Here is a 23004-nt window from a genome sequence, read left to right as displayed (position 1 = left end):
TCTCCTTCCACTGCTGATAAAAGCCACTGTGGCAAAAAAAAAAAATTCAGTTTTAGCAAAAATTTGCTTCATGCTGCATTGCAAAAACCCATCAGCTGAATTCTCGCATAGACTGTGGATTCTCTTTTGATGCCACAACAACCGTAAATGGAGGACAAGCTCACTGATGTCATTTGAAGGCAGCTGGAAGACGTATTGTTTAACTTTACTTTTAGATAGAAACAGGGAAAACGGAGAGGGCTTGAAGAAAAATGAGTGAAATAGCAGGACTTAATGGTAAGCTAATGGTAAGTTGCAATTATTCATGGGTTTCCAAGACAACTGAAAATCACATGAGTAATGCAAGGTGAAATTTTGCTTCACATTTAGTATAAACATACAATACGTCTTACACCATGCTGCTTTTAATTCCAGTCATTGTCTTTGTAAACTTTTTGATCCTTGTCGCTGATGAGGCCCACCACTGTTCTGTCATCAGGAAACATTATGATGCAGCTGGAGCTGGATGTTGCAGTGCAGTCATACTGAACTATACACTGGGGGAGTGCCAGTTTCAAAAGGGTTTGCTGACATCTAGCTGGATCAGCTCAACAATCAGGTTGAACAATATCCTGATATACGCGTGGGATGGCAGATGTAAGTGTGCCATCCACCATGGCAGTTTATAGATCAGAAAACAAGCTGAAAGGGATCAACTGTATATTTGCACATAATGTTTTGCAGTACCGGCCTCTCAGAACTTCTTATGATGGTGGGAGTGAATACTATGGGATGGTGGTCATTCATACAGCATACAGCAGACTTCCTAGGAACCAGAATAATGAGTGTTGGTTTAAAGCTTGTGGGAATGACAGCTTAGCTCAGTCTGCAAAGAAATGTCTATTAACGTGTTATCTGGTGAGCAGGCAGATTTGGCTATTTTCATTTCATTTGTAACAAACAAATATCAAAGTGGAATTCATTTTCTCACAGCTTAGAAGCAAAAAGCAAATAAGCACATTTCCCAAAATGTCAAATAAATTGTGCCTGCTTATGGTTATATTTAGACAGCTCAATGCATGATGTCACGTTGTGTGAACAGCAAATGTAAATACTTGCTGTAGTACAATACACAGTGTTTGATAAATTAATGCCATTGATAGAAAGAAACTAACAGTGTGTGTGTGTGTGTGTGTGTGTGTGTGTGTGTGTGTGTGTGTGTGTGTGTGTAAATTTATGGAGGTGTGTGCAGGTGTATACGTGCACAGTTCTGTCTGTCTCCAGACCATCTATGAATTATTTGAAGGATTATAAAATGCAGTTTCCCTGGTGATATGTCACTTCCGCAGTCTGCACCATTGTATGATGTCACACAACGGTTCCCAGTGTCAACAGTTCAAGACTTTTCTCCCTTTGTAACATTTTCAGTTTTGTATAGCAAGGCTGAAAGCATCACTGGCCTGTTGTGATGCCTCACTTATGTGTACATGACCAAGTATAAGTCTGCGTGTGTGCGCGCTTTTTACTGTGCAGAAGCTACAGTGTTGTTTTTGTGTGTGTGTTGTCTGGCGTGATCATGTCTTGCCTCACTACTCTGACTCAGTTTTGTGTGTGTATGTGTGTGTGTGTGCATATGTGTGTGTGAGGGGGGGGGAGCAGTCTGTTTGTTGTATTTCCATGTGTCACACTGAGTCATCAGTGCGCTTGTCATTGCCATAGCGACAGTGTGGTGACATATGCCTCCTTGTTCACTCCATGACTGACAAGACCGTCGCAGTGGTAAAATCCAAAGGATGTTGGGACAAATCACACCTCTTCCTCTTCCTTCCTCAAGTGACTCATTTTTTTCCTCACTTGTCTATGTACAACAAGCTTTAGTAAAAAAAAAAAAAAAAAAGTGGAAAAAAAAATAGGCTCATCCCTGTGTAAGATGCATGATCCTCCTTATTGAAAGAAAATGACCAGAGATGATAAAAACAATTGGAGTTTAAATCAAGTAACTTGGTCAGTTTCAATTATTTTTGGCTTCCTTGTTTTAAATAGGAGAAAATGGTTGTTTGTTTGTGTGTCTGTGCATGCTCACAGGTAGCAGCGCTCTGCAGTCTTACTTTCCCCTGCGATCCTCATGTTGTTCTGTCTGAAAAAAAAGAGTCAGATCTTTGAACTTAGCCAACATTGGAGCAGCCTGCATACATCCCATGACTTGTTCGCAATTGATTTCACACTGAGTCAATTTCTTTGCTTCAAAAAATTCCTCCTCTAGAACAAGAAAAGAAAACAGCAGATCTGTTCCTGCTGTTGAGACAGTGGGGGAAATATTACGTTATTATCAAGATAGAGCTGAACTCTGAGAAATATAATGACGTGCATATCCAAGAAATTAAGCATAGTGTTAGTTTAGATTAGCTGTTAAGAACTGACCTATGCATCCAGTTGGCAAATGACTTACAGGGAGCACTATTTAAGCCACTTGAGCCTGCTTACTCTTGCTGCTTCCTCTGCAAGCCAATTTGAAACCCGCCTTTGCCTCAGCTCCTCTTTTCAGGCTGTGTCGACCTAATCAGTGTCATGTCTGTTGTCACTAATGCCTGCTATGTTCTGTACCCTAGGGAGGTTTTGCTGCTGTTCTCCTTGCCTCAGGCTTTCGATGTATGCACATGGGGGAGGGGGCGCAGGAAAGTGTGCTCTACCCGCCTTGGGCTTTCCACATAGGTATGTGGTAGAATACCCTTCTGAAAAATATAAATCACTGCAGATGGAATAATTCTATTTGACTGAAGTGGTCCTGATAGAGTTAAAATTAGCCCTTTGTTCATTTTTTAACAAAGCGTGAAGGAACATTGTGAAATATGGTCCTCATCTCACTTTTCCTGAGCTGTGATGTTAAATAATGGCCAGAAGAGTGAAGAACATTATGATATAACAGTGTAGTTGACTTTGGACTTTTTTTTGATACCATGACCTTTAATCATCTTTAGTCCTCTGGGGGGACTCAATAATCATGTCACTCAATAATAATAATTTTTGCGCCAGATTTTGTCGCATTCCCCCAAGGCATCACTGAGATATCATGTTCAAAAGAATGTGATGGATGGATGAACAACTAGAAAACATAATGCCTCTAGCCACAGATCTCACTGGCATAAAAATGCTTGTCAAGGTCTAATTTAAGCTCTACCGCTGCTGTAAGCTGTCGAAGAAGAGAGCGCGCCTTCATCAAAGTGAGCTGAAGTGGACATGTTTGTGCTTGGTGTCTCTAGCAACTTCTTAGATATGTGTCGAGCCTGTTTCTTCTACCAGTAAAGATGACTCATTCGCTGGTGGAGTGTGGAATTGAAACCAGAAAGAAACTGTTGGATTAGTGTGGTGAAGGTTTACTAGAGGTGTCAGGTGGCATTGCTATATTACAATGAATGTAGTCAGGACTGAACAAAAGGGCACAGATAAATCAGGCAGACACAAATTTTTAAAAAGAAGATAATTGTTTCCTTGTCTGTTATTTCAGTATGTTCTGCATACATACATAGCTTACATACCTAGGTCCTTCGTCCAATAAATTTAGGATAGTTTGAGAATTATTGGTCAAAAGCATGATGAATATTAATAACAGAGATGTTCTGATGCTTACTGATTTTGTCATGGATACAATGAAATTTTAAAGAATGCTGGTAAAGTTAATATTAAGCTAATAGTTTTTTCTTGCATGCTTGCACTACAATCAGCTGATTATTATTCCTGTGGAGGAAGGAGGAAAATGGTGGAGTGAGCTACAAGTTTTGAGGAGTGTAGGTATGGATGTTGCTTTTATTGTTATTGCATGAAAAGATAAGACCGTGGTAGTAAACTGCAAACTGCACTCAGGGCAGACTCGAGTATTGATAAAATGACTCTTTGCAAGCACTGGCAAAGACAGCATGCTAACACAAAGCTGTCAGCGAAGAACCCTGAAAACCCTTAAAGCCGAGCGTATGCTGACCACAGCCAGCCAGAGCTCGATCCCCGACAGGTAACAGAGACAACGACGAGGAGTCGGGCTCATCGCACTGTAACCTCCATTTCTACCTGTATCTCTTTCTACAGCAGAACAGGCTGTGAAGTGCTCTTTGGGCCGGGTTTAACTTTGCTGATGGCTTTGAGTTAGTACTTAAAGACTAAATAAAATAGCTGCTATGTTCTCATTAGGACAGGGATTTGTGTTGGTTTGTGAGACTCTAGCTTAGGGTTTCTATTATTAACTGGTTATTATGTGACAGTGCATGTCAGGCTTTGTTACAGAGTAACGCAAAAGCAGTGCAATGAGGAGGATAAAAAATGATTTTCTCCAGGGTTTAATTAAGTAAACTAATTCATTACTTTCCAAAGAGTGACAAGTGTTTTGTTATACATTACTCTATTTTTTGCTACAGTGGTGATGACTCACCAGTGTTTTTGATCATATCAAATAAAAGGTGTCTTTATCAGCAAATAGTTTTTGGAAGTTTTGTAGCCCTTTATGGACTGCTACTAATATGATCTGCAAGCCACAGCACTGTATAAGGCAGCAATGATCAACTGAACTAATGAAAAAACAAAGAGGTGATCTGTATTAAACTGTATTAAAATTAGGTTTTAGGCACAATCCTCCAAAAATCAATAACTTTATTTATAACACTGCAACAGCTTAGCCTACAGCCTATCATTTAAAGTTAAAGTTTGAATAGATATTTTTAAAATTTGGTGCCACCGGGAACCTTTAATATGCGCTCAGGATGCCTGGGGACTCTTCTGGCCTGGATGCCAATCTATATTTTCTTTTCCAGGACAAGCCTTCACTGGCACTAACTGGGAGGCTGCCAACAAGGAACCGCACAGAAAAACACTCACCAATCAATAAGCTACCCTTAATCTTCATGTGTACAACTATTATTTTTTTTGCCTTTATCATGTCAATTTATTATAAATGTGCAAATCAGTGCTTTTCTGTATGACTAATAAAGACAACATTCATCACACCACTTAATAACAAATAGTTTTTGCTGAATATTGATAGCATACAGTGTTTGATGTAACCATCAGTTAATTAACATAATGCTTTATATTTATGTTTTTATTTAACTGAATGCGCAGTAAAGGAGTCCATCAGAACCTGGCTTATCCAGATACATGATACAGCCATATGCTAGGGAAGAAAATCAAACAACTATTAAATAAAGGAAATCCCCCCACCCCCCGTTTTATTTCCCTGTGGACTGAAAGGTATGAAGAATCTCTCACGTATTCATTAGCTGATCTAGTCACATGGGTATGTGTCATGGAATGTGTTATCTATAATTTACATTTTCTTTTTATATGCTTGCATCCGAACGTCTTCTGAGATCCACAAACGGGCGCATCCTCACAGACACAAAGTCGTGTGTCTGCAGGTTTCTAATGGGAGAACAAGCTGTGTGAAGACACAAAATGTCACCGGGCGGTCCCCGCTCCCAACCTCCAAACTCAGGGCATACTTAGCATTTAAAGCCCACCACCTCCTCCCCCCCACCTCACACTGAAAGAGGAGCGCTAACATTTAGCGGTGGGGTGGAAGAGAGGGAAAGGACGCACAGACGGGCGTTAGCCAGGCAGGCGGCAGATTCCTCCGGCCCTGTAGTGGAGCCGTGGGGAAGTTTTTAATTCCTCCACCCTTATGGTTCATTTGTCCTCCAGATCCCCCATGTGAAGTTGGGCGATGACCACTCATGTGTGCACTGCTGTTGAATTATTAACGAGGGTGATAGGGGAAGAAGGAGATGGGAAGATAGAGAAGAGAGGATGGGGAGGGAGGGAGGTGAGACGAAGGGTAGGGGTGGGGGGGAGTGAGAGGCACGCTCAGAGTGCTGCGGTGAGAAGGAGAGGTGTGGAGATGTAGCGGGGAGGTGAGGTGAGGAAGACAGGGGTCAGAAAAGTGAAGTGAAAAGAGTGAGGAGAGGTGGGAGAAAGATGGTGGAAGGGCGAGAAGTGGCAGAGGATGAGGACTGGACAGCAAAAGGGTTTTAATACAAACCTTTAAAGCTTCAGCTGTGGTAATCAATCCCTGCTGAGGGGGATCCACTGTTGCCTTTTCACTTCTGCAGCATTGGAAAAGACAGAAAAAATCACTTCTGCGGCACCGGGGGACTCTGTTAGGAGGCACAGCAGTTGAATTGCTGTGCTCAAATACTGAGATAGTGCAGGTGAAATAAATATTTCTCAGGATATCAGATTATTTAGTGTGGGTGTATCTTATTCTGTTAGCACTGTTCCATTACTGAGTTGGCTTCTACATATTACTACTGCCTTACCCTTATTACTGTTACTGCCTAATGTACAGACGGTTACAAAATAAGGAAAAAAAAACAATGTAAAATGTCCCAATAAGGTGCTGGGCCCTCGTGTGGAGACAGGACGGCTTCAGTGCAGCTTGGCATTGATTCTCCACGTCTCCACTGCCAAATCAAATCAACCCAGAATCTTCCACAGGTATTCATTTACACTTAGATGTGACTGTGAAGGCCAAAGCATATGATTCACATCATTTTCATACTCATCAGACCACCCAGCCCTAAGGACAGGAGCAATGAAATCCCTTCAAGATAGAAATGCTTTGTAAAAGGATAAAGGTGATCACTAAGAGCAACTTTGTATTGATTTGCAGTGACCTTTCCTCTGAAGGGAGAACTACAGCAGCACCTCAAAAAAATAAATAAATAAAAGCAGTTTGCCCAAATAACTTGATAATATGAATTTATTTTCCACAATCAAAAGAAAATTCTGTACAACCTTTGTTTTTATTATTATCTGACGTGTTTCCTATTATTAAAAAAAGTATGTATATTTGGTGGTGGTGTTGCAAATCAATCATTAACAGTAATTTTATGCTTGGCTAAAATCTTTGTCATTTGAATAGATGCCATTCAGGTTTTGAACTCATATGAACAGAGACAGTGATATCCTGAAATTCAGGCCACAGTAGGAGGAGGATTTTAGAATATTCAATTCAATGTTGACATGAATATTGAAATAACTGCATAATATGTTTAATATGTTGCTGGAAGTATGTTTACACATTTCCACATTTCCGCATCCCACATTTATCTTTTATATGCTGCCGCACAGTGGATCAATGCAGATGAAAAGTGATACACTTCTCTTTAGTGGCCCACTGTCATTTCCTTTATACTCTCATACTGCTCACATCCCTGCTGTTACTGTGGATACTGGCAGGACCTGCTACCAAGGCACACACTCACCAGACTATTGTACTGTACGTCTGCGTGCTGTAAGGAGCACATAATTGAGCACATGATATAACACACGTTACATAGGTCACTGCCATCACACAGACAGAGACCTGAGTATGCAAAGTGTGAGCGCGTGTGCACGTGCACACACACACACACACACACACACACACACACACACACACACACACACACACACACACACACACACACACACAAACACACACACAGTTCCTTGTACTACAAACAAAAGAGCTTTAGACTAGACCTGCAGATAACAGTATACACAGCTATACTGTACATGCAAATGCCTTATTTTACAAATAAATGAATAAAATGAAATATGTTAATGCCCTAAACACACACACGCACACACACACACACACACACACATGCACACATGTGCACAAGAATCAATGAATGTGCTGATTAGTTTGGAAATATGTGTGTGCATGCGCTTGTTTTGTATTTGTGTGTTTGGGGGTGGAGGGGTATCCTCCTAAGGGAGAAGCCAACTCACTCTTACACACATGCGTGCACACGCGTGCACACACACACACACACACACACACACACACACACACACACACACACACACACAATCTAGGGGGGGTACAGTAAGCCCTGGTGGATTTGTAGAAAGGCCCGGATTGTTCATTAATAAAGAAAAGATGAAAAGGGGGAGTGGATGGAGTGGTGTGTGTGTGTGTGTGTGTGTGTGTGTGTGTGTGTGTGTGTGTGTGTGTGTGCGCGCGCATAGGTTGGGGGGCCAGGAGAATGGAAGAGAAAGAGAAAGAAAGAGAGAGAAAGAGAGGGAGAGAGGAGGAGCAGGAGGAGGAGGGGGTACACAGTATTAGACGGTAATTAAATAATCATCTGTGTTGCTCTCGTTTACTCCCTCCCCTCTTCCTCCTCCGCCTTCTCCTGCAGCACTAGCGGCCACAACACCTGTCACAACTCATCACCCTCACACACACACACACACACACACACACACACACACACACACACACACACACACACACAAACACACAAAATCACAATCACACAGACAGAGAGAGGAGGCTACAGAATAAATCACATCAAAGCCATAGATGCAGTATGGACACACGCAGAGTCTTATGAAATTTATGCACTCATACATAACACAGAGACACTCATACTCACTTGTGCGCACAAATATGGTGATAAAACACACAGGGGAGCAGCATAAGAGCAGGGTGTCTGAGGTAGGTTATAGGGTGTGTTTTAGAAGGCAGGAGAGGTTGTCAAATTAATTTCCACAACTCAGTTGTCTTCTGAGGCTTCCCCTCCGTCCTTATGACCCTCCTCCTCTCTTCTATTTAACCACTGGGTCTTTCCTCCAATGTCAGATAGCTGGTCTTCAGCCCAGGTAAATCCTGGATGACATGGACTAATGACAGCCTCAAAGTGTTGGCAGTAATTAAAAAAAAACAAAAAAACATTGGGACAAGCCCGAATAAGTGACAGTCAACAAAAAAATGATAATTTCTTAATTACAATGATAACATAGATTTATGATTATTTTGTTAGTTCTAACATTTATAACCAACAGATACAATGAAGTCCAAAGGGGGATGTGATCCAAACAGTTTTAAATTGCGCCAATTTGGTTTTACATTTACATAAAGTTGTTTATGATCTGGTTAACTGCTGGCATGTTCACAGCCTATCCAGTCCTACAGTAAAGCTCCAGAAAAAGGAAGAATATTGGTAGGGATCCCCTGAAGCACCAGTCAAACATTCAGACAAAGTTGTAATTTAATGAAGTTCACAGTGTGTGAACTCACCACATGCATCTGTTTTTACTTCCCATAGCACAACTGTCAGGATTCAGGGAAACACACACAAACTCACTAAGTTAGTCTCTGGTTTTCCATGAGATTTACTCTGATGTGGACAAAACTATAAATTTATTTTGTAATTAAGTAACTAATGACTTATATAGACTATAAGAAAGACCACAAATCACATTTATGCATGCACATATGGGGGATCACCCATATGAATATTCCCACTGAAACAGACACACAGAATCAGCTCACATTCACCAACATATAGTCTCCAAATCAGGCCCAACCTGATGGAGAAGTACATTATGTATAATTACAGTCAGCCATATGGTCATGGGGACTGTTGGGCAGGCCAGCAGGGTTCAGCTCTGAGGAGAAGACACACACATGCACACACATGCTGCAGAATACACATTCAATAGTGTTGCTGGGGATTCATTCTCATTCATTGATTCATATTCCTGAGCGCCGCCACAGGGCCTCCCAGTCAAATCCGGTGTACAGGTCAGTATGGCTAGATAGTATGGCTTTTGTTAATGACGATCAGAAATTTGTGCCTCTTTACAACAGGAAGTAAACAGGATTCTGATTAACATCAGATGGGAATTGCTCATTGATTTTGTCTCCTGTTTTTGTGGTGATTATGATGTTGCTGGAAACAATCAATCCATCCTGACATAAAGAGTCAGACAGATTTGAGGATTCAGTGTCCTACATGTAAACCCAGAAAATAAAAGTAAAGAGCACAGGGTTTAGGGGAGAGCGCCATCTCAATGTCAGCATGCTAACATTTACTGACTGGCAATGAACACAAAGCAGAGAGGATTGGTGCTAATGTTATTAATTCTGCAGATAGCAGTCATATTTAATTTTGATCTGATGATGATCCTGGATTAAAAGTCAATAACTCACCAGCGTGATGACTGAGACTATGAATGTATGTACAGTTTTTTTGGGGAGTTGTTAACAGTTGCTCATCTAAAATCAATATGGCATATGTAAAAATGGTACTGTAGGGGAAAAATCTCTGCATTTTTGTCTTCAGTGTCAATAAAAAATTTTGTGCTTCTCCATCTATACATTTCACAGTAAAGTGAAAAATTTGAACTGTTGGTGGCACTTACATAATCACATATTAGCCATAACCTGGGAAATATGAATTTGCGCACACAATTTACTGTTCATAGTGGAATCCAGATATTTCATTGTGGAACAAAAGAGGTGGACAGAATAGCTGAAACTGGTGTCTGTAAAGCCATGCTGCTAAGGTCGGTGAAAATTTAAATCACCAGCATGATTAGTCAACCATTAACCAACACTATACATTTTTGTGTATTTAGAATATGTGGTGAACACATGATTTGTCATCGCTGATCATTCATCAGTAAATCCTTGAATTCTCGTATCTCTTATGTGTGCCTTCTTCTGTGTACTCCCTGCTGGGATTATACAGTCATGGTAGAAAGAAAGTAGACCCTCCTTCAATTCTAAGGCTTTATTCAAAACATAATAATATTAAAAAAAATATTATTCTCATTAGAGTTTAAAATTATACAACCTCAGATGATCTACAACCCATGACATAGTGCATCATGTCATAATTTATTTAACAAAAGCTAAGCCAAAATGAAGAGACATTGTGTGAAATACAAATTGCATCCCAGGAGTTGTTTGTAGAGCTACCTTTATTTCAGTAAGCTGAAGTACTTGTTTCCTGGACAAATTTGTCAGTCTATCATAACATTGTGAAGGAATTTTGGCTCACTCTTCTTTCCAATGTTTCTTCATTTCATTGAGGTTTCCGGGCATTCATTTATGCACAGCTTTCTTAAGGTCTCAATCAAGTTGAGGTTTGGACTTTGACTCGGTCACTGCAACACTTTGATTCTTTTTCCGCCATCCTATTGTGGCGGAAAAAGACGATCCTATTTGCTCCTGTGCTTGGAAACATTTTCATGCTGCACAGTCCAATTGTGAACAGTCTTTAGCTGTCATACAAATAGTCTCACATTTGACTCTACAGTAAGTTGGTATACAGAGGAGTTCAGGCTCGACTCAATAACTGCAAGGTTCCCAGATCCTGTGGCTGCAAAACAAGCCCAAATCATCACCCCACCACCACCGTACTTGACAGTGGTATGAGGTCTTTGTGTTGATATGCTGTGTTTGGGTTTCTCCAAATATGGCGCTGTGCATTATGGCCAAACATCTCCTCTTTGGTCTCATCTATCCAAAGGACATTGTTCCAGACATCTTTGAGTTTGTGCAGATGCAGCTTTGCAAACCTAAGATTGCAAAGCAGCACTATGTGCTGCCATGTTCTTTTCAGAAAGAAGAAGCTTTCTATGAAGCCATTCAAAAAAGCATACATACATACATACATACTCAGTCTTTTTCTATTTGTGTTGTCATTATCTTGGGTTTTTTTGCAGTTTCTCTGAGCATTGTATGGTCTGATTTTGGGGTGAATTTTCTTGGATGACTACTCTTGGGAAGATTAAGAGTGGAAATATTTCCCACTTATGAATAAGCTGTGTCACTGTAGAATGGTGGACTTTAAATTGTTTTGAAATGCACTTGTAACCCTTCCCCAACTGATGGGCAGCAACAATTGCTTGTCTAAGATCATTGCTGATGACTTTCCTCCTTGGCATTATGTGAACATACACCATACTCCAGAGCAGCAAACTGCCGAAGCATGTATAGAGGTGCTCACTGATGATCGATTAATGAAGTGCATTTGATTTATCAGCACTTGGTTCTACTACTTACCCTTTTAACTACTATGGAAGAAGTAAGGATGTATCAAATAATCTCATGGTGTAATATGTCCTGTGCTCTGAGGTTGTATTTACTTAATTTTAAGACCTGCTAACTGCAAGATTATTTTTATTACGTTTTGAAGAAGAGTATAGTCCAGGCTTTAGATAGATAGATAGATAGATAGATAGATAGATAGATAGATAGATAGATAGATAGATAGATAGATAGATAGATAGATAGATAGATAGATAGATAGATAGATAGATAGATAGATAGATAGATAGATAGATAGATAGATAGATAGATAGATAGATGTTGGAAGTTTATCAGTAGCAAATAAATGCACACACATTTAACGGCTACGGTAGCTACAGATACAGAAAGGCCAGGATGTGATTATTGGAAAGAATGAGTTTTTCCATCTATGTAACATAATGAAAAGGAAATATTCATATTAGGGGAAAACAAACCATTGAAAAGCTGCTCATTAAACCTCATAAATAAATGCAAATCATCTTAATTAGTTCGAGGACCTTGGGTGCTTCTGAGCTTCTTCTGAGCCTCTCTCTTTTCTCTCACTTGTTTTTTCTCCCTGTTGTTTGTTTTCTTGCTGTTGTTGTTTTTGAAGTCCATTCCCCCCTCTCTCTCCTCCTCTCCGTCGCTGCCATTCGTCTCTCTTCGTTCTCCTCCCCTCTGGTTTCATCATTGGACTGGAGTCTCACAGTTCTTTCATTGATGCCTACCCGACCTGGACTTAACCCCTCTGGATGCCCAATCCAGACGAGGGTGAGAGGGAGGCTTGGACAGAGCGGATGGGTGCGGGTAGGAGAGTCAGGATACCGGTGCCACTTTTGGCATCCATTTTTGGCATGGGTATGAGAGCTTAAGCATAAATAAAAATTACTCACAGCAGGCTTTGGGAATGTGATTCAATTCCTGTGATGCATCGAATGCTTCAAAAAACATCAGGAGAAAATAATTTCCCGGTGTTTTTTTAATATAAAATTAGATAAATATTAATGTTTTTATGATTATAAAATGTTCTTTGATCACCTCGAAACACTATTTGTTAGTCAAACTATCTATGGTTTTCTACAGGTTTCTAAGTGTAACAGTGCAGAACGAGCCATGGGAATTTGTGGTCACAATTTGTTACTCTCTCACAAGATGTTATGAGAGGAAGATGTAGACTGGATGGCCATGTTGTCACTTGGTGTACCTGTTATTAGTTCAGGGACTCATAATTGGTCTCTAGTCTATCTGTGATATCTTTATGGACCTCTAATGGGGCCTTTTGCTTAGAGAGGAGGATGAGAGGAGCAGATAATTGGTCCTGAGGTGCCTACACAGGCACGTAGGTGCTGCTATGCCCAATTCACAAATTACCCAAAGATCTCACACCTATTCACTTTAACAAGGTGCTGTAAATCATGGAACTGTATGCTCATCAGGGAAAACACCAGTCATAAAAAAATCAGATGCAAAATACAGAGGATTTGCTGTATTCATTCATTGTTAAATGGCAATGTGTTGTGGTAACAAATAACAACTCTGTGTACCATTTATTTTGTGGGAAATGGAAACAGATTGTAGATTCTTTACACCTAAGAACATTGTGTGTAAAAATAGATAGTTCCCCAATCTTTAACCCAATCTTTGTTTGTTTTTTTTTAATTGCATCATAATTCAAATAAACCTTGAACAACAGCAAGAACATGTCACCATTCATGACACAAATTCTTTTGATTGTTTTAGGTCAGGTGTAAGTTCAGTCTCTTACTGCTTCGAACTCTTCAGTTTAGTAAAAACACATTAAAACAGATAAATGCTGATCTGCACCTTATTTGCAACAAGCTTATCACTTCAAGAGCATCCATGCAGCATTTGCTGTCTTTTTACAAGCTTGTACATTTTTTATAAGCTTGTACTTTTTTTTTTTTTTTTTTTTACAAGCATTGTACATTACAGGAAAGAAATGCACAGTGGCTTTTCAGCACACTCACGTCAGCACTTTGAAGACTTAATGATTAATTTTTACGTTTAACAATCTTTGAAGTTTTACCCCAATCCTACACCACCATAATTAAACAGAGCTAACCCGGTGAGCTAGTTTAGGAAGGCAACTCGAGCTGCATTACATACACATACACACTAACATTCCTCACACGCTTTACATCATATACCAAACACACCCTCCCATTTTGGTGGTGTAGTTGGGGTATTTAGAGGTGGGGGTTGGTGGGGTTTCATTACTCCCAATTTGCAGGGAGTGATCATTTCACTAAAGTATTGTAGTTTCCATGCCATCCATCCATCCATTATCCATCCATTATCCATCCATCCATCCATCCATCCATTATCCATCCATCCATTATCCATCCATCCATTTTCACAACTGTTTATCCAAATTAGAGTTGGAGGGGAAAGGTGTTGTACACCTTTTCTCATTCCAAGAAGACATACCAAGAAAGCAGTAAGTGTGTCAAAGCATGTTTACATTCTGTAAGGTGTGGTAATTTTGATTGGCCCGAAGTCACATGACATTTTAATCTCCTAAGACCCTGCGTCCTCATATGTGGACATTACATTTTGGCTTTGCTGCACCTTATACTTCATCCATATTTCATTGCTCAATAGTGTTTTATACTTTTTGTAAAATAAACTCATTGTCCCCATCTGAGGGCTTTTTTCTTTGTTTTACAAAAGTATGTAACAACCATGTAACAAAATACAGCTTCCCATCAGGTTCATCTAATCACAAATATCTAGGAGAAATTAAAAATGCATTGCAAACAGGAGCTCAGGTCTCAGGAGGATAAAGCAAAAAAGTCCTGTAGGACATAAGTGTGGATAGACTGACCACAAAAACATTAGACTTTAACATGGAGGTTTTCTGTTTCCCACCAGCAACATCTTTTTTGGACTAAGTTGTTCCATAACCTTAACTATGTTTTCGTAATTCTGAAATCTTTCAGTTATTTGAGATGTTTTTACCATTGGACCTAATTAAAGGTGTTGCAACAGGTAAGATGGTCATCATACAACAATCCTTTGTGTTATACATTTGGGACCTTTGAAATAATAAGTAGTAATAGTAAAAGCCGGTAATTTGAGGGATAATTTTTGCAGAATCATTCAATAATCAAGTTCTTGTCAGCCAAGAGGGTTAAAACAACAACAGTACAGGAGTTTTGCAGGGATCCCAGATATAGCAGCCGGACTGGCATGCAACACAGAGTGACGACTGCTATGGGATCTGTGGAAGTCAATGTATTATGCAACAAAATAGTCGGGTGTGACCCCGGATTCACTTACCCTGACCTAGATACTGTGTACCGACCACTGACACACATCCACACACTGACACAAATGAGACCGAACCACGCACCAGAAAGTAGACGCAGGTGTTAAAAACGCACACTCTGTGCTGCACATAATGAGCTCCAGTATGTCACATTACAGTAAATATGTCATCAGTTTTAACAGAGGTAATTGTCTGTAATGACTGATCAAAACACAGTAGTCCGTAATTTCCAATAACTTTAATCAAATAGTAAATTGATGCTCTTGCTGGTCATGGATCAGCTGCATCAGCTGCATCTTCAAGCAGTTATGATTATTTCAATGTTACAAAACACCCAGTGGAGGTCTAATTAGATTAAATGACCAATAAGTTGCACTTATTAAGAGCGCTCATCAACCACACTCCTCATAGACAGACCTCTTTCCCTACATTGGCACTGAGTGCTTGTGATTTCTCATGTTGTTATTCCCTCTACTATAAATTATTCAATATTTGTTTGAATAAATGAACACGAAAAATAATCTCCAATGGCTGCAGAAGGCAATAGTTAATTGGAATTAAAGAAAAAAGTTTGAGCCTTCTTTTTTGTTGTTGTGCTTCTTTCTTTTGCACTCTTGCCTTTTATACTTTCTTGCATTGTACCAATGGACTTTTTTCTTCTTTCATGTAAGTTCATTACGTTTAATTTATTAATGTCCAATATTTAATGTGCCAAAAATGTCAGATTCAAACAGATGAAAATGGGGCATTTTCTCCTGGTACGAGGGATGCACAAGCTGTTTGCTGCTTCTTGTTGTGACTCTGGGGGCCGAACGAGGGATGGGAGGGGAAGAAACAGAGAGGGAGAGAGACAGAGGGAGGGGAAGAGAGCGAGAAAGAGTGAACTCTTCAGTCAGACCTGAAGTTTATCTTTAACCAAGCTTCAAGCTCCCAAACCACAATGCTGCTTGGTGCCAAAAGGCACAACTTTACAGAAACTAACCTCAAAACGGGGCTGGAGTCGTCAGGAGGAAGACAAGTTTACAAAAACAAACAAACAAACCTTGCAACCTTACTGTAGCTCTGAAGAACAGCAACTTTCTATGGATTAAACTTAGTGCAGTGCATGAGAACAAATCCCCAACTTCAACTTTTGTATAGTGGTGAAATTTATATTTGATAGATACAATGATGTCTTATGCAGCTTCAGTATGAATATGAAATGTTTTCTTCTATGGGAGGCAAGCAGTACAAGCTTTAAGCACGCACTCACACACACATACAGAGAGCGGTCGTGCATCCATTGATCAGCGAGCAGTTTGTCCTTGATGTCTGTCCCTTGATGTCATTGTGATCAATGCTTTATTGACTAATGGGGGAGAGTCAGCGGACTGATACACAGACACACACGCACACACCTGTGATGAAGATGTGTGAGAGTATGAGTGTGCTGCCAACTTCGCCATTATCATTCTTATGTCAGAGATGAAGCAGACAGCCAGTAAAACAGACCATCAACACAAATGTTTTTTCACAATACCAGATCTTTATAAAGGTAATCTTCACAAGTCATTATAAAGTAAGTTAGTTATAAATATATTTGATTTTTGTCAGATAAATATAGATTGAATTAAATTAAATTGAAATAATTTGGCCTTTTGAATTTTTGGATGATTTGTGTGTGTGTGTGTGTGTGTGTGTGTGTGTGTGGTCTTGGATGATGCAATTGATAATCATTTGTGACTTTTAATATGGACACTGGACACAACTCCCGCACCCACACACACACACACACACACACACGCACCCACACACACAAATGTAGACTCAAATTTAGAGTTGCTATAGCAACCGAAGGCTAGCACACAATGTTCAAGAGACGGTTTCTCGAACCATTTGCCAATTTGGTTAATTATGTCTTTGTGCCCGTGAATAGGCCTTGACTCCCCCTCTCTCTTGCTCTTCCCCACTGCCCCCTGTGCCTGTCCTGGTTCAGGCCTGAGCGCAGCCAGCTGACACACACACACACACACACACACACACACACACACACACACACACACACACACACACACACACACACACACACACACACCTATTGTTTTTAGCGGGCTGGGCCCAGGAAACTGGGAGCAGGCGGATGGAGGTAGGACCACAGAACAGCAGCTCTAATGAGCCACTGGCTGTCAGGAACAGTTAGGCTGCTGCGCAGGGCCAGTGGAGTGGTGAGGCCTCCACACGCATACGCATATACACAAATACAAAGAGTGAGCTGGTCCAGAGACTTCAATGGTGACGTCTCGGTTTGTTCCCCCTCCTTAGGGTTTTAAAGATTTCCTCAGTTGTGTCTTCACATCTGCCACTTTTTGCTGCTTTGACATATTTATTTGTTCATGTGCCAATCTTTCCCTGACACTCTCTTCATTCTCTCTTCATTTAAAAATTGCTTTTCCAGAAAAACAAAGCTAGACAAAAAAAGAAATATCTTTCCCTGCTACACACCATGTCACACGCAAGACACACAACCTGCTTTGCACATGCAGCTCATATATTACAGAGCTTGCATGTAATTGATGCAAAGTGTGTGCCGTGTGTTTTGAACGTGCATCCTTTAGTTCCAGTCAGCGAACCCTGCTGTCCACTACATATGTTTACTGTGTTTCTCTGCCTCTATTATATAAATGTGCACACCAGGTCTCACACAATGACAACCATCTGTCAATACACACACACACACACACACTCATGAGTGCACACTCACAAATGATGTGAGCTCCACCTTCAAACAATAATAAAAGCTGAACATAAAGTTAGTAGAAAATCTGTGGAGTTGTGCTGACAGAGACAAAAGATCTTGCAGCAGAAGCAGCTGAACTTTTCCGTTTGTTTTCACACTTTCCTCACTGGCAGATGTCACAATAAAAGTTGATGAGCCTCTCGTCCCACACGCCTGTCGAGATGAGATAGCCGGGGAACCGGCTGAGGTTAAAGCGATGTGAAACCACACCTGAGTCTTACGGACTCTGCTGTCGATTTCATTCAGTGGCTGCTTTACATTGTGCTGTGTGAGATTATGCTTTGATTTGGGAGTCTTGACAGTTCAAAAACTCAGGCAGGAAACAACCGGGGAGTGATTTCCATGAGTTTTCACTGAAAACACTTCACTGGTGCACCTCTGCATTGTCCTGTAATAAGTGTCTGATTGGAAATAAGTAGACTGTGTAGAATGTTTGCCCACAGCAGGACAGACCTCAAAGGAGACTTGCCCCACAATGAAATTAAAGTACAGATGTTATCAATTATCAAGAGCCTTGGAGTCATTTACTGTACTATTAATGCTCATCACTACTTTCTTTTGCTTAATTACAAATCTGTCTTGTCTGGAGTCACTCATCCTGTTAAAGAAGTAGTTCAACACTTTAGTTGTTATGAAGGTTATGGGAGGGGGGTTGCTAAGAATGACAGACATACTAAGCAAACTGGCAAAGGTGGCAGTTTAGCATTTATCATGTAGGAATTGATCTTGGAGCCCATTACTGAAGAGTTAGCCTATGGGGGACAATGGCCAATATATTTTGGAGCTTTTAGGGTAGTCAACCGATATAGGGCCAAAAACTTCTGTGCACTGGCCATTCTTTACATATATATATATATATATATATATATATATATATATATATATATATATATATATATATATATATATATATATATATATATACGTTCCACGGTGCAAAGCGCGATTAAAATGCGTTAAAAATTTTAACGCATTAATTTCCCTGTAATTAATTAATCGAAATTAACGCGTTAAAGTCCCACCCCTAATATATATATATATATATATATATATATATATATATATATATATATATATATATATATATATATATATATATATATATATAAACATCCTCACAATATAGCTGATTTTGGGAATGCATTTGAGCAAATATAATTCCTGTTTTGCCCTTTACATGGACCCATGTGCAATCAAAACCCATTCAAAACCCATGATTGTTCAGCAGAATTTTTACTATAAAAGGAGAAAAAAAATAATTTTTTTGTCCCTACAATATATAAAAACCTCCCCACTTGCCCTGTGGGTGGTCTTTCAATTTCAGATTCTCTACAGAGGTCAGGGAGTTTGAGGGTCCTGCACAGTATCTTAGCTCTTTCTAGCTCTTTCTACAGTCTTCTGGACAGAGATCTCAGATGTCATTCCTGGAATCTGCTGGAGCAACTCTCCCAGTTTGGGGGTCACTGCCCTGAGTATTCCAATTACCACAGGGACCACTGTTACATTCACCCTCCACATTCTCTGTAGCTCTTCTCTGAGCCCTTGGTATTTCTCAAGCTTCTCGTGTTTAATCTTCTTCCTGATGTTGCTATCGCTTGGTATTGCAATGTCTATCCCTACGGCCTTCTTCCTCTACTTGTCCACCACTACTGTGTTCATTTGGTTAGCCATCACCATATCCGTCTGTATCTTGAAGTCCTACAGGATCTTAGCTTGGTCATTCTCAACCACCGATGAGCACATATCCTATTTTGACCTCGCGACTTCCAGGTCATACTCGGCACAGATGTTCCTGTGTACTATGCCAGCCACTTAGTTATGGCATTCTATGTGTGTCCTGCCTGCTAGCATCTTGCACCCTGGTGTTATGTACTGGATTGTCTCAGGGCATCTCTGCACAGCATGCACCTGGTGTTCTCACCTGGTGTGGTAGACCCCAGGCTCGATCGATCTTGTGCTTAGAGCTTGTTCCCGTGTCACCATGATTAGTGCATTTGTGCTATCCTTCAGTCCAGCCTTATCCAGCCACTGGTAGGACTGTTTTTTTTAAATCAGCCACTTCTGTCTGGTGGTGGTACTGTACATGCCGTGCAGGGGCCTGTCCTTCCATGATGGTTTCTGTTCTTGCTCCTCTTCTTTATCAGGTTTCTGCTGCCTGAGGTATTCACTAAGCACATGATCATTTGTATCCATTTTCCTGATGTACTCATGGATCTTTGTTGTTTCATCTAGGATAGTAGTCTTAGGGTGCTGGACCTGGGGTAAAACTCTCCATGCATGGTTAGGAGCTTTCTAGTCTTAATGTCAGTGGCTTCTATCTCCTTCTTTAGCCAGCTTATTTTCCAAGTAGGGTATCTGACGACTGGCAGGGTGTAGGTGTTGATTGCCCGGGTCTTGCTATTCTCATTCAGCTGACTCCTCAGGACTTGCCTCACTCTCTATTTTGCAGTTGCAGTTTTCCTAGCAGCCTCTTCATGGTTCCCATTTTCCTGTGGGATTCCAAGGTACTTGTAGCTGTCCTCGGTGTCCTGGCATACAGCTTGATGTCATCCATATACAGGAGATGGCTGATGGTTGCTTCAATTCATAGCCAGTCTTGTTGATGGTTTGGCTGAGGGGATTCAGGCCAATGCAGAACAGTAATGGGGACAGAGCATCTCCTTGGTAAATCCCACAGTTGATGGTGACTGGCTTGAAGTTGGCCTCTAATGTTGTTCTCCACATTCCCATTGAGTGCTTGATGAAGGCTCTTAGGGTCCTGTTGATCTTGTATAGTTCTGGGCATTCCAGGATCCATGTGTGCTGCATCGAGTCATAGGCTTTCTTGTAATCAATCCAGGTGGTGCAAGGTTGGTCAGTCGTAGCCCTACAGTCTTGAGTGAGTGCTCTATCTACCAGTAGCTAGTGTTTTGCACCCCTGGTATCTCTGCCAATTCCTTTCTGGGCCCTGGTCATGTATTATGCCACATGCCTGCTGGATTTCCATGCTTCAAGCCAATTGCACAAGTCACCATCAAGTGCAGGATTTACCAAGCTGATGCTCAGTCTCCACTGCATAGTTATTCTGCATAGGCCTGAATCCCCTCAGCCAGATAATTAAGAAGATTGGCTACTGATAATGACTATGGAATGGAACAAACATTAGCCACTTCCTTTACATGAATGATATCAAACTGTATGCCAGGACTGAATGAGACATTGATTCACTGATCCAGTGGGATCCACTAGGATCTCCAGCAATGACATTGAAATGTCATTTGGACTGGACAAGTGTAGTCAGATGGTAACCAAGAGAGGGAAGGTAGTCAGCAATGAGGTGACTGCACTACCAGAAGGCAACATTGCAGACACTGAGGACAGCTACAAGTACCTTGGAATCCCACAGGCAAATGGGAACCATGAAGAGGCCGCTAAACAAGCTGCAACCTCCAAGTACCTGTAGAGAGTAAGGCAAGTCCTAAAGAGTCAGCTGAATGCGAGGAACAAGATCCAGCCAATCAACACCTACACAGTCAGTTGTCAGAAACCCTGCTGGGATAATAAGCTGGCCAAAGGAGAAAATAGAAGCCACTGATGTCAAGACAAGAAGGGTTTCACCCCAAATCCAGCACTCTGAGACTGTACGCTAAGCGGAAGGAAGGAGGACGAGGACTACAGAGTGTCAGAATCATACATGGAATGCCATAACCAAGCTGGTTATGGCTGGCATAGTATACAGGAACATCTGTGCCAAGTATGACCTGGAAGTCATGAGGTCAAAATGGGATATGCCCCAAAGGTGATCGAGAATAACAGAACAAATATCTTGTGGGACTTCCAGATACAGACGAACTGGTGATGGCTAACCAACCGAACATAGTAGTGGTGGACAAACAAAGGCGTAGTGATAGACGTAGCAATACCAAGGGCTCAGAGAAGAGCTAGAAAGGATGTGGAAGATGAAGGCAGCAGTCATCCCCATGGTAATTGGAACACTTGGGGCACTGATTCCCAATCTGGGAGAGTTGCTGGAGATTCCAGGAACAACATCTGAGATCTCTGTCCAGTCCTGGGAACAGCTAAGATACAGCTAAGAATCAACTAAGAATCAACAGACTGTTCTGAGTCAAATTTTGCCAAAGAATGATTTCCCAGAAATATAGTGAAAAGAATATGGGTCTGGGATATGAGCTGCTCAAGTCTGCCAGCAACAACTTCTCAATGAGCAGCTTAAAAATCTTCTGCCAGCTGTTATGGGTGAAAAGAGATTGAGACAGATGGACTAATAGATGGATGGATGGATGGATGGATGGATGGATCAAAGGTTTGGACATACTCACCCATTCATTTGAATGAACAAACTCTATGCACATTGGATGTATTTGCCAGCCCATATTTCAGCACCATTCAGTGTCATTTTCAATGTCATTGCCATTTTTTGTATATGTCTTGCAGCATCTTCCTTCATTTCTCTTTTTCTGCCTGTCTGTACTTGTTCCAGTGACATGAGCAACACCAATCCATGATGGATGTGTCAAAAAAAAATTTTTTTCTTTGCAGCTGAGGAGCCAGTCAGTTATGTAAAAAGGTCACCTTTTGCTGGAGATTACAGCCATCAATAAATTTTTCTCTTAAAAATTCAGTGCAGTTCCAGACAACGCTGACCCTGATCTTTGACCTTTGCCATAAAAAATATAGAACTCCAAGTTTTGCTTGGACTTGTTTCACCAATGGTGTGTGCAGGAAGGACAGGAACAGAAGGCGCATCAGAGGCAACAATGTCCAATGACATAACAGAAATGAGATGTGATAATAATAATAATGGACTGATAATGAAGCTGGCTGATGATGACACCACTGGGAGATAGAGAAACAGTCTCACATCAGTGTGATTTTCAAATCCTCTCTGTCACTGGGTTAGGTTTGTGAACATGACGCACATATAGACTGACACACTGAATAATGAAGGGAGAAAACAGAGTAGAAGAGGAGACTGAGTGACAGAGGTACAGGGTGAGATGGATAAACAGGAATATAGACCGAGATGAAGGAATGGATGAGAGAGCAGAGGGATGGAGAGATGGTGGAAGGTAACAGTAGAGAAGAGCTGTCACTGAGACTCTGTTAATGATGTACAGATGGCCTGTGAGT

This window comes from Archocentrus centrarchus, chromosome 9 (assembly GCF_007364275.1).
Source record: "Archocentrus centrarchus isolate MPI-CPG fArcCen1 chromosome 9, fArcCen1, whole genome shotgun sequence".
Lineage (NCBI taxonomy): Eukaryota > Metazoa > Chordata > Actinopteri > Cichliformes > Cichlidae > Archocentrus > Archocentrus centrarchus.
The sequence above is the reverse complement of the archived record's forward strand: the minus strand, read 5'-3'. Positions refer to the sequence as shown.